At 41.9% G+C, this 9,199-nt stretch overlaps 1 pseudogene; it reads left to right on the forward strand.

Annotated features, from left to right (window-relative positions):
* Positions 1-917: 917 nt before the first annotated feature.
* Positions 918-7,916, forward strand: LOC146390737 (secretory phospholipase A2 receptor-like; annotated as a pseudogene).
* The last annotated feature ends 1,283 nt before the right edge of the window (positions 7,917-9,199 follow it).

Here is a 9,199-nt window from a genome sequence, read left to right on the forward strand (position 1 = left end):
ACTATAAGGTCATTAAGGTAAGATGGGGCCTGATTATTTAAGACCTTGTATGTGAGGAGCAGGATTTTGAATTCAATTCTGGATGTAACAGGGAGCCACTGAAGGGAAGCCAATATAGGAGAAACCTGCTCTCTCTTTCTAGTCCCTGTCAGTACTCTTGCTGCAGCATTTTGGATTAACTGAAGGCTTTTCAGGGAGTTCTTAGGACTTCCTGATAATAACGAATTGCAGTAGTCCAGCCTAGAAGTAAAAATGCATGAACTGGTTTTTCATCATCACTCTGAGACAGGATATTTCTAATTTTAGAGATATTGTGCAAATGGAAAGAAAGCAGTCTTACATATTTGTTTAATATGTGCATTGAAGGACATATCCTGTCTTGACACCAGTGGGTCAGGGCGCTGACCTCCTCCCTGTAAGCCGTCTCATCACCGTTGGTGATAAGACCCACCACTGTAGTGTCGTCCGCAAACTTCACAATGATGTTGGAGTTGTTAGTGGCCGTGCAGTCATAGGTGTAGAGTGAGTACAGGAGAGGGCTCAGTATACAACCCTGTGGAGCACCAGTGTTCAGTGTGATGGGGGATGAGGTGATGCTGCCCAGTCTGACCACTTGGCGTCTGTCAGACAGGAAGTTAAGGATCCAGCTGCAGAGGGAGCTGCTCAGTCCTAGATCCTGCAGTTTCCTGTCCAGCTTCGAGGGAACGATAGTATTGAATGCTGAGCTGTAATCTACAAACAGCATTCTCACATACGTGTCTCTCTTCTCCAGGTGTGAGAGGGCAGTATGTAGTGTCAGGGCTATGGCATCATCAGTGGACCTGTTGTGGTGGTATGCGAATTGTAGAGGGTCCAGTGAGTCGGGTAGTGAAGAGCAAACGAAGTCCCTGATCAGCTTCTCGAAGCATTTGCTCACGATGGGGGTCAGGGCTACAGGTTGCCAGTCATTCAATGAGGAGATGGTGGAGGATTTGGGTACAGGGATGATGGTGGCCATTTTGAAGCAGGCTGGGACTACAGACAGAGAGAGGGAAAGGTTGAAGATGTGTGTAAACACTCCAGCCATGCTTTTCCCAGTAAGATCCTGTGACCTGTCTGCGCGGTGCACAGAGAACCCCGGTAGTTGTATTGCGGAGTCCGGTACCTTATCCGATAGCCAGGTTTCTTTGAGGCAGATCACGCAGCAGTCCCGCATCTCTCGCTGGAATGAGATCCGTGCCCGAAGCTCGCACAGCTTGTTCTCCAGAGACTGCACATTAGCCAGTAATAAACTGGGTAACGGTGGTCTGCTAGTGCGCCGTCTCAGTCGAACCAGAACGCCAGATCTTCTCCCTCTGCGTCGGCGTTTGCGGCCTCCAGGGTCAGAGAACAAAGGCGTCTCAGGTGAGATGCATGGGGGGTCTGCAAACGGAGGGTCCGTGTTGCAAAACTTGAACTCCGGAAAGTGATGAGAAAGTCCATCTTTTATGTCCAGTAAGGTTTGTCGGTCGTACACAAGGAGACATGTGCTACTCGTGAAAAAATAAAGGAAAAGTAAAATTAAACACAAAAAACAGCTGTTGCTTGGGGGAGCTCGCGACGAGGCTGCCATACTCGGCGCCATACTCGGCGCCATACTCGGCACCATCTTAGCCAGTTAAAATGTATCTGTTATTAAAATTATTATTGTATTAAAATGTAATCTTACTTCATTTTCTTAATGTCAGATGCTCCGGTTAGACTAGCCTAATGACTGTCACTGGCTCTTTAAATCTCTTTTGGCACACCTACAACCAAATAAGTTTCTGTGTCTGCATAGTTTCTTTGCATGGTGTGTAAATCAAAAGACCTTCAGATTCACAGGTTTCAGAAGCAAATTGAACCGCATCAGGTACTTGTATATCTATCTTGTATATCTCTGAGTATAAATTATTTATAGATCAACCGTTAACTTTCTTTGCTTGTTGGTACTTGTTGCTGTACTGGTTGCAAAATATTTGGTGTTGTATGCTGTAGTTGAGAAAACTGAGTATTAAGTTGCTGTTTTGCTTTTTTTTCCTAGACTACTTCTTCTGAACCATGGGTCATAAAACTCTCATTTGTGCAGGTAAATCCAAACAGTAAAAACATTTTTTGTGAAGTAATGATGAAAATAAAAAAGAGTTAACTATGAAATAAATCAAAGCAAACTTTTTAAAAATTTTGTTGCAAATTTAGTCTTATAAACTCATTAAAGAGGGAAAAAAACACAAGATTTCATAAATGAAATAAATTTTTTTAATTTTTTTTTGTTATTTAACTGAGAATAAAAAAACGGTTTTGTGGTAAAGAAACTGAAAAACTGCATCGAATATCACTAGTGAAAATATTATGACTGAAAGCTTTTTGAAACTAACAATGATATGGGTCTATAAACATGTTGCAAAACCTAGAAACATCTTTTCAGGGTTGGAACAGGTCATTTCTTGCATGGGTGACATCTGGTTACAGAGAGTTTTATATTCAGTGACTCATTTGTATTGCTTTACATGCAAGTCCACAGTATCATAGAAACTCAATAACAATGGTAGAGTTTAGCTTGGTGATACAATACGCTACCAAACTTTTGAAACAAACAGTGAGCTTGGTCTATAAACACTGAAATTTTGCAAACTTAGAAGCATCTTTTCAGAGTTTTAAGAAGCAATTTCTATCACAGTCAGAGAGATCTTTTCATCCAGTGACTCATTTGCAGCATTTTACATACAATTCCCACAGTGTCATTGAAACTCCACAAGAATAATAGAGTTTAACTGTGTTATGACAGAGTACAGTGCAATCTAAGGAGTTTGGAAAGAGTCCGGACTTCTTTAAGTTTCTTGACGATGTTTCATCTATCATCTGAGAAGCTTCTTCCATTCTGAGAAGAATTGGTGGAGTGTCCCAGATTTTAAGCCCTATTGGAAGTGTCCCTGACAGGGTCGTGGACCAACTATTGATAAATGCCAAATCACACGAGCCAAGATTTGAAAACGGTATTTAGAGAACTCTAAACACCTCCCATTAAAAAGACATGTCAAGAGACAAAATGTGATATGATTCTCTGCATTTATAACAAATCTAACACCAAGGTTTTTGCAAGCCTAAATAAAAAAACAGTAAAAAACAATTTATAGGAAATGTTAAGCTTGCTCAGTTAATTGGTGTCATCGACATCAAAGGAGAGTTATTGTGTGTAATCGTTATAGAAAGATTTAGCCGTCCTGTACAAATGGGGAAGAAAGAAGAAGAAAAAAAATGGATGGTAAATTATTATGTCAAAGTTAGGATTTTTGTAACTTTCCATTTTACAATACATTAGATATGAACAATTCTTTTTATTATTCATGTTTACTACCTACTGCATCATTGAATAATGAATTACTTAGGAATTTAGTTATGTGATTCAAAGACTATATGTCAAGATATGTGTTCAGTTTTAAATTAATTAATTATCATACATGTGTAAAACAATTGTTACTCTTTTTACTCTTTCTGTAACTTCATAGAAAATAACAAAAAAGATGATATATTTATACATTCAGTTTGGATATATCATCAACTGAATATGACAATATTCAGTAGATGAGTGCTAGTCATTCTTCTTTGGTTTGCAGGAATTTTCATAATGCATTTGATGACCACCACCAGAACTGCACTGCTTTCAGCAGGGTCCAACATAAAAGGTAAACAAGCATGCACTGCAGTAGCTTATTCAGTGTTTTGTTTAGTTTTTTTCATCCATCCATCCATCCATTTTCTTCTGCTTGTCCGGGGCCGGGTTGTGGGGGCAGCAGCCCAAGCAGAGAAGCCCAGACCTCCCTCTCCCCAACCACCTCCTCCAGCTTGTCTGGGGAACACCCAGGCATTCCCAGGCAAGCCGAGAGATATAATCTCTCCAGCGTGTCCTGGGTCTGCCCTGGGGCCTCCTCCCTGTGGGACATGCCCAGAACACCTCATCCAGGAGGCGCCTAGGAGGCATCCTTGTCAGATGCCCGAACCACTTCAACTGGCTCCTTTCGATGTGAAGGAGCAGTGGCTCTACTCTGAGCCCCTCCCGAAAGGTTGAACTTCTTACCCTATCTCTAAGGGAGATGCAAGCCACCCTTGTTCTTTTGGTCACTACTCACAGCTTGTGACCATAGGTGAGGGTAGGGACGTAGATCGACTGGTAAATTGAGAGTTTCATCTTTACACTCAGCCCTGTCTTCACCACAACAGACCGGTACAGTGTCCACATCACTGCGGCCACAGCACCAATCCGTCTGTCGATCTCCCATCCCCTTCTCCCGTCACTTGTGAACAAGACCCAGAGGTACTTAAACTCCTCCACTTCCACAATGGAACTCGTCCCTGACCCGGAGTGGGCACTGGTGGAGCACCCACCAGGAATGAGTCTGGCCTGTTGCCGGCGATGCGGACCAAGCTCTTGCAATGGTTGTGTAAGGACTGAATGGCCCGTAGCAATAGGCCAGACACCCATTACTCCCGGAGCACCCGCCACAGCATCCCCCGAGGGACACGGTCGAATGTCTTCTCCAAGTCCACAAAACACATTTAGACTGGTTGGGCAAACTCCCATGCACCCTCAAGTATCCTTGAGAGGATGAAGAGCTGATCCAGTGTTCCACGACCAGGACAAAACCTGCATTGTTCCTCCTGTATCCGAGGTTCGACTAACTAACTCCGTGAATCGCTATCTTATTTTGGTGGAGAGGTTTGTATTTCCCAGGGATCCCAGGGGACATGTTGTCTGGGGGCCTTTGCCCCACCGGTAGGGTCTCCTATGGTAAATTGGTCCTGGGTGAGGGACCAGACAAAGAGCGATTCAGAAGTCCCCTATGACAAGACCATTGATGGAACAGTTCACAATGCCTGGGATAGGGTTACCGGGGCCCCACCCTAGAGACAGGCCCGTGGAGGGTGCCCGAGGGTGAGCTTCTGGTGACCAGGCCTTAGTCCATGGGGCCTGGCCGGGCCCATCACCCACAGGAGGCACTGTAGGGGCATTTTGAGCTGGGCGGTGGCCAGGAGTGGAGGTCCTGGCGGACCGATCCCCGGCTACCAAGACTGGCAATTGGGACATGGAATGTCACCTCTCTGGTGCGGAAGGAGCCTGAGTTAGTGCGTGAGTTTGAGAGGTACCGGCTAGATATAGTTGGGCTCAATTCAACGCATGGCTTGGGCTCTGGTACCAGCAAATGGTGGACACCAGAGGTGAGGGGAGCCACCAAGCTGAAGAAAGAGTCCTATCAGGCTTGGTTAGCCTGTGTGACTCCGGAGGTAGCTGATAGGTACCGACAGGCCAAGTGGAATGTGGCGCGAGCAGTGGCTAAAGCAAAAACTCGGGTGTGGGAGGAGTTTGGAGAGGCCGTGGAAAAAGACTTTCGTACTGCCTCAAAGAGATTCTGCCAAACAGTCAGGCGACTCAGGAGGGGAAAGCGGTGCTCTACCTGCACTGTGTATTTTGCAGGTGGAGTGCTGCTGACTTTGACTGAGAAAATTTTCGGGCGCTGGAAGGCACCAAATGTTTTCCTTTTAAGCACATTTTACATAAAACCGATTTACCAGTAGGCCGCCATTGTTATTTACTTCTCAATGCACTCTGGGTAACCTTTCCAGTTTGAACCAGAGCAACCCGAGAGAGAGAATGAAAATAGTCAACCGCACTTAGTTTAGATGAAGACGAAAACAATCCGTCACACCTTTTGAAGCCGTATGTCTTAATCCAGATGTTCTTTGGGCAGCCCTTGTTAGCCTCCATGACCAGTATCCGGTCTTTAAGAAAGGGGACCGGAGGGTGTGTTCCAACTACAGGGGAATCACACTCCTCAGCCTCTCTGGGTAAGTCTATGCCAGGGTGCTGGAGAGGAGAGTCCGTCTGTTAGTTTTTTCAAATACATTTTTATATTTTTTTGAGCAATGATAAACCCAGCTGGATTTTACTAAAATTGAGGAGATTTTTTGGTGATTGTAATGACAGTGCATTAATACATTGTCATACTTAAAGGGAAAACTAAAAGTAGACAAAAGTAGTAAGATCAGCTTAATGTAATAATTTCCAGGGTTTTTTTTGTTTTTGTTTTTCAAGCCAAGAGGACACGGTTGGGTTTCGAGCCATATCTGAACTGAATTCTTGGCCAGCATTTATTGCAGATCTGTTTTTGACTGAATATTCCTGAGACCTTGACGTGTTTATCAGATTTGCCAACCAATTAATATTTTAAAGTTGCAGACGTTTTTCATCTCTTAAAACCAGCTTGTTTCTTAAATTCCTTATTTCATGTTTCTTGATTTCATGAGACAGATAATTCATTGGAACAAACTCACTGAAAAAAAATGTATTTTAGAATAAAACAGTTATGAGATGGGAAACAAAATATATTTTTGGTTGGTAGGTTTAACTTGAGTAATCAGATGTGTATTTATGCATGAGAAAGTTAATACTCTTTGGTGATGCAGTTTGTCTGTTTTTAATTGAAGAAAGAAAGGCTAATCTGCTGGTTTTTTTTAAGTGCTTCAGCAGTATCACTTCATCAATAAATCCCTGACCTGGTATGAGGCTCAGAGCTTCTGCAGATTAAAGTACACCGACTTAGCCACCATAAATAACATGGATGATGAAAACCAGCTGATCAACACACTGGGCAGTAACGTGACATCGTCATGGATTGGACTTTAGAATGGACAGACCAACAGGTGGCTTTGGTCTGATGGCAGCGGTATAGCGAGCTTCACCCAGTGGAGCCCTGGTGAACCAAACAACTCTGGAGGGGTTGAGGCATGTGGACAGATGAATGATAACGGCCTCTGGAATGATGCTCAGTGTGGATTAGCCATGGCTTATGTGTGTTATGAAAGTGAGTAAATGACACAGTGATCTTTAAAGCAAATGTAAACTGATGCAATTAGATACAGTGATTAAGATGAAATAAAACCTTCAGGATTTTGATATGAATTATTTAATGGTGAAGATAAATATGAATTTATATTTCTTATATCTAAAACAAAGAAAGAAAAATCATTTGCTGGGTAGCACACAAAATGATAGCCCAGGTGTGATTCTTTTAAATGTGTGCACATATATGAATCAATACACAATTACAATGGTTTAAGGCATTTTTTATTATATTAGTTTTTTGTCACTAGCCACACTATGGCCCTCCTAAATGTAAATCTGGCTCTAAAAATCTTACCTGATTTCTACTTTTCTTGGAAGAAAAAAGATGTCTAACTTCCTTTTATTCCTCTCTCCTTGTATGTTTTTAGTTCAGCAGGATGGCAGCAAGAAGTATGTGGTTTACACACAGGGACAAACCTGGCCAAACAGTCAAGATCTGTGCAGGCAGAAGCACACTGATCTGGCATGTGTGCATACAGCACAGGAAAATTTAGCGATTGCTGCAGTTACAAACGTAGTGTGGTTCGGTCTGTTTAAAGATTCCTGGTACTGGTCAGATGGAACAAAGACCTCCTTCAGGTATTGGAAAAGAGGCGGAAGTTATAGTGGAAAATGCGTTTCTGTGGAAGGATCACAGCAGGGACGCTGGGTACCAGCTGACTGTAACCAGAAAGCAACATTTATCTGTGAAGGCGGTAAGTTCCTGAAATACAAAAGTAATAAGTCATTTCTTGGAAAAAGTGTGATGTCAAAACTCGGATAGAAAAATAATAATATTCATAATAAGGATCGCAATCAACACAACGCTCAGATGAACCAAAACAACTTTCTTCTTCCTTTCCTAGATGTAAGAGCATGCATCAAGACAGTCTAAATAATAGCTGAGATTATATTTCTGTGTTTGTATTCTGCAGGTCTCAAGCTAAAGAAGATGGTCATAAAGATGAAGGTGCAGTCTGATGTGGATCTCACTGACTCTACTACTTCCAGCCTATTCCTACAGAAGGTACAAACATAGCTTCAAGGGTCCACCAGGGGAAACTGGTTATACTGCAAGAGTTCATAAAATTACAGTAAACAGAACATCAACCAAAAACTACCTACAGAAAAAAAATAATACCAGTATGCAAAAAGTCTTGAGTAGAGTCAAAAATATAATAAGAGTAATATTTTCAGTGAAGCACATCTGAAGCACTTTGTTATTTATGACATCATGAACTCATCCCTGAGATCTTGCTGTCTAGCAAGACTGTCAATTCTATTTTTATACATAATACATTATGGTCTGTGTGCATTTGTTTTTGAAAGTAATAGAAACTAAATAAAAATATTTAAATTCAACACTTAAGTATCTCCTCAAAGTCCAACTGATGATTTAAAAATGGTTTAATTATTATAGTTATCTTAATGTTACACAGACAGGTATGAAGCTGTGTGCTAAATCTGTAGAGTTCAGTTCAGTTCAGTTTTATTTGTCATATGCAAGTTAGCACAGGATCAACATCGCAATGAAATGTATTTGACGAGCAGGAGACAGTCACTCAGCAGAATGGTACAGTAGAAAAAAATAAAAAAAAATAATAAAAAATAAATAGAAAAAAGAGTAAAAGAAAAAAGAGATTTTCAGTTAAATGACTAAATATATATATGTATATATAAATGTATGTACACACTAGTGATTAAATAAAGAAAATCTTAAATAGGAATGTGGGGGGGGGGGGCAGATGGGATATTGCACAGGAATGAGCAGCAGTACAAACTAAACAGTACAAAAGTTTTTGTTTTTTGTGCCAGTTGTTACAGTATTGCACTTTTTTAAAGTATAAATATCAATAAAGTGGAGTGACCAGTGCAGATTAAACAGAGTACTTGTGAAGCTGCAGGGTAGCTTCTGAGTGCGTCCTGTGGACTGTGTTGTGTGTGTTTAAGTGTTGTGGTTGAGGTGTCGTATGGCTTGATGGTAGAAACTGTTTTTAAGTCTTGTAGTCCGAGTAGACAGGCTCCAGTAACGTCTGCCAGATGGTAACAAGGAGAAGAGCTGATGTGCTGGGTGGCTGTGGTCCTTGATGATCCTGTGTGCTTTACGGAGGCATTGCTGAAGATAAATGTACTGAATGGCAGGAAGCCTCATGCCAGTGATGTGCTCTGCTGCCTTCACCACCCTCTGTAGTGATTTACGGCTGCTGGCAGAGCAGCTTCCGTACCAAACTGTAATGCAGCTCGTCAGCAAGCTCTCGATTGCACACCTGTAAAAATTTGAGGTGATGTTGGCATTCATGCTAAACTTCCTCAGCCTCCTCA

The sequence above is a fragment of the Perissodus microlepis genome, chromosome 3 (genome assembly GCF_051167445.1).
Source record: "Perissodus microlepis isolate ML-2025 ecotype Zambia chromosome 3, ASM5116744v1, whole genome shotgun sequence".
In the NCBI taxonomy this organism is placed as follows: Eukaryota; Metazoa; Chordata; class Actinopteri; order Cichliformes; family Cichlidae; genus Perissodus; species Perissodus microlepis.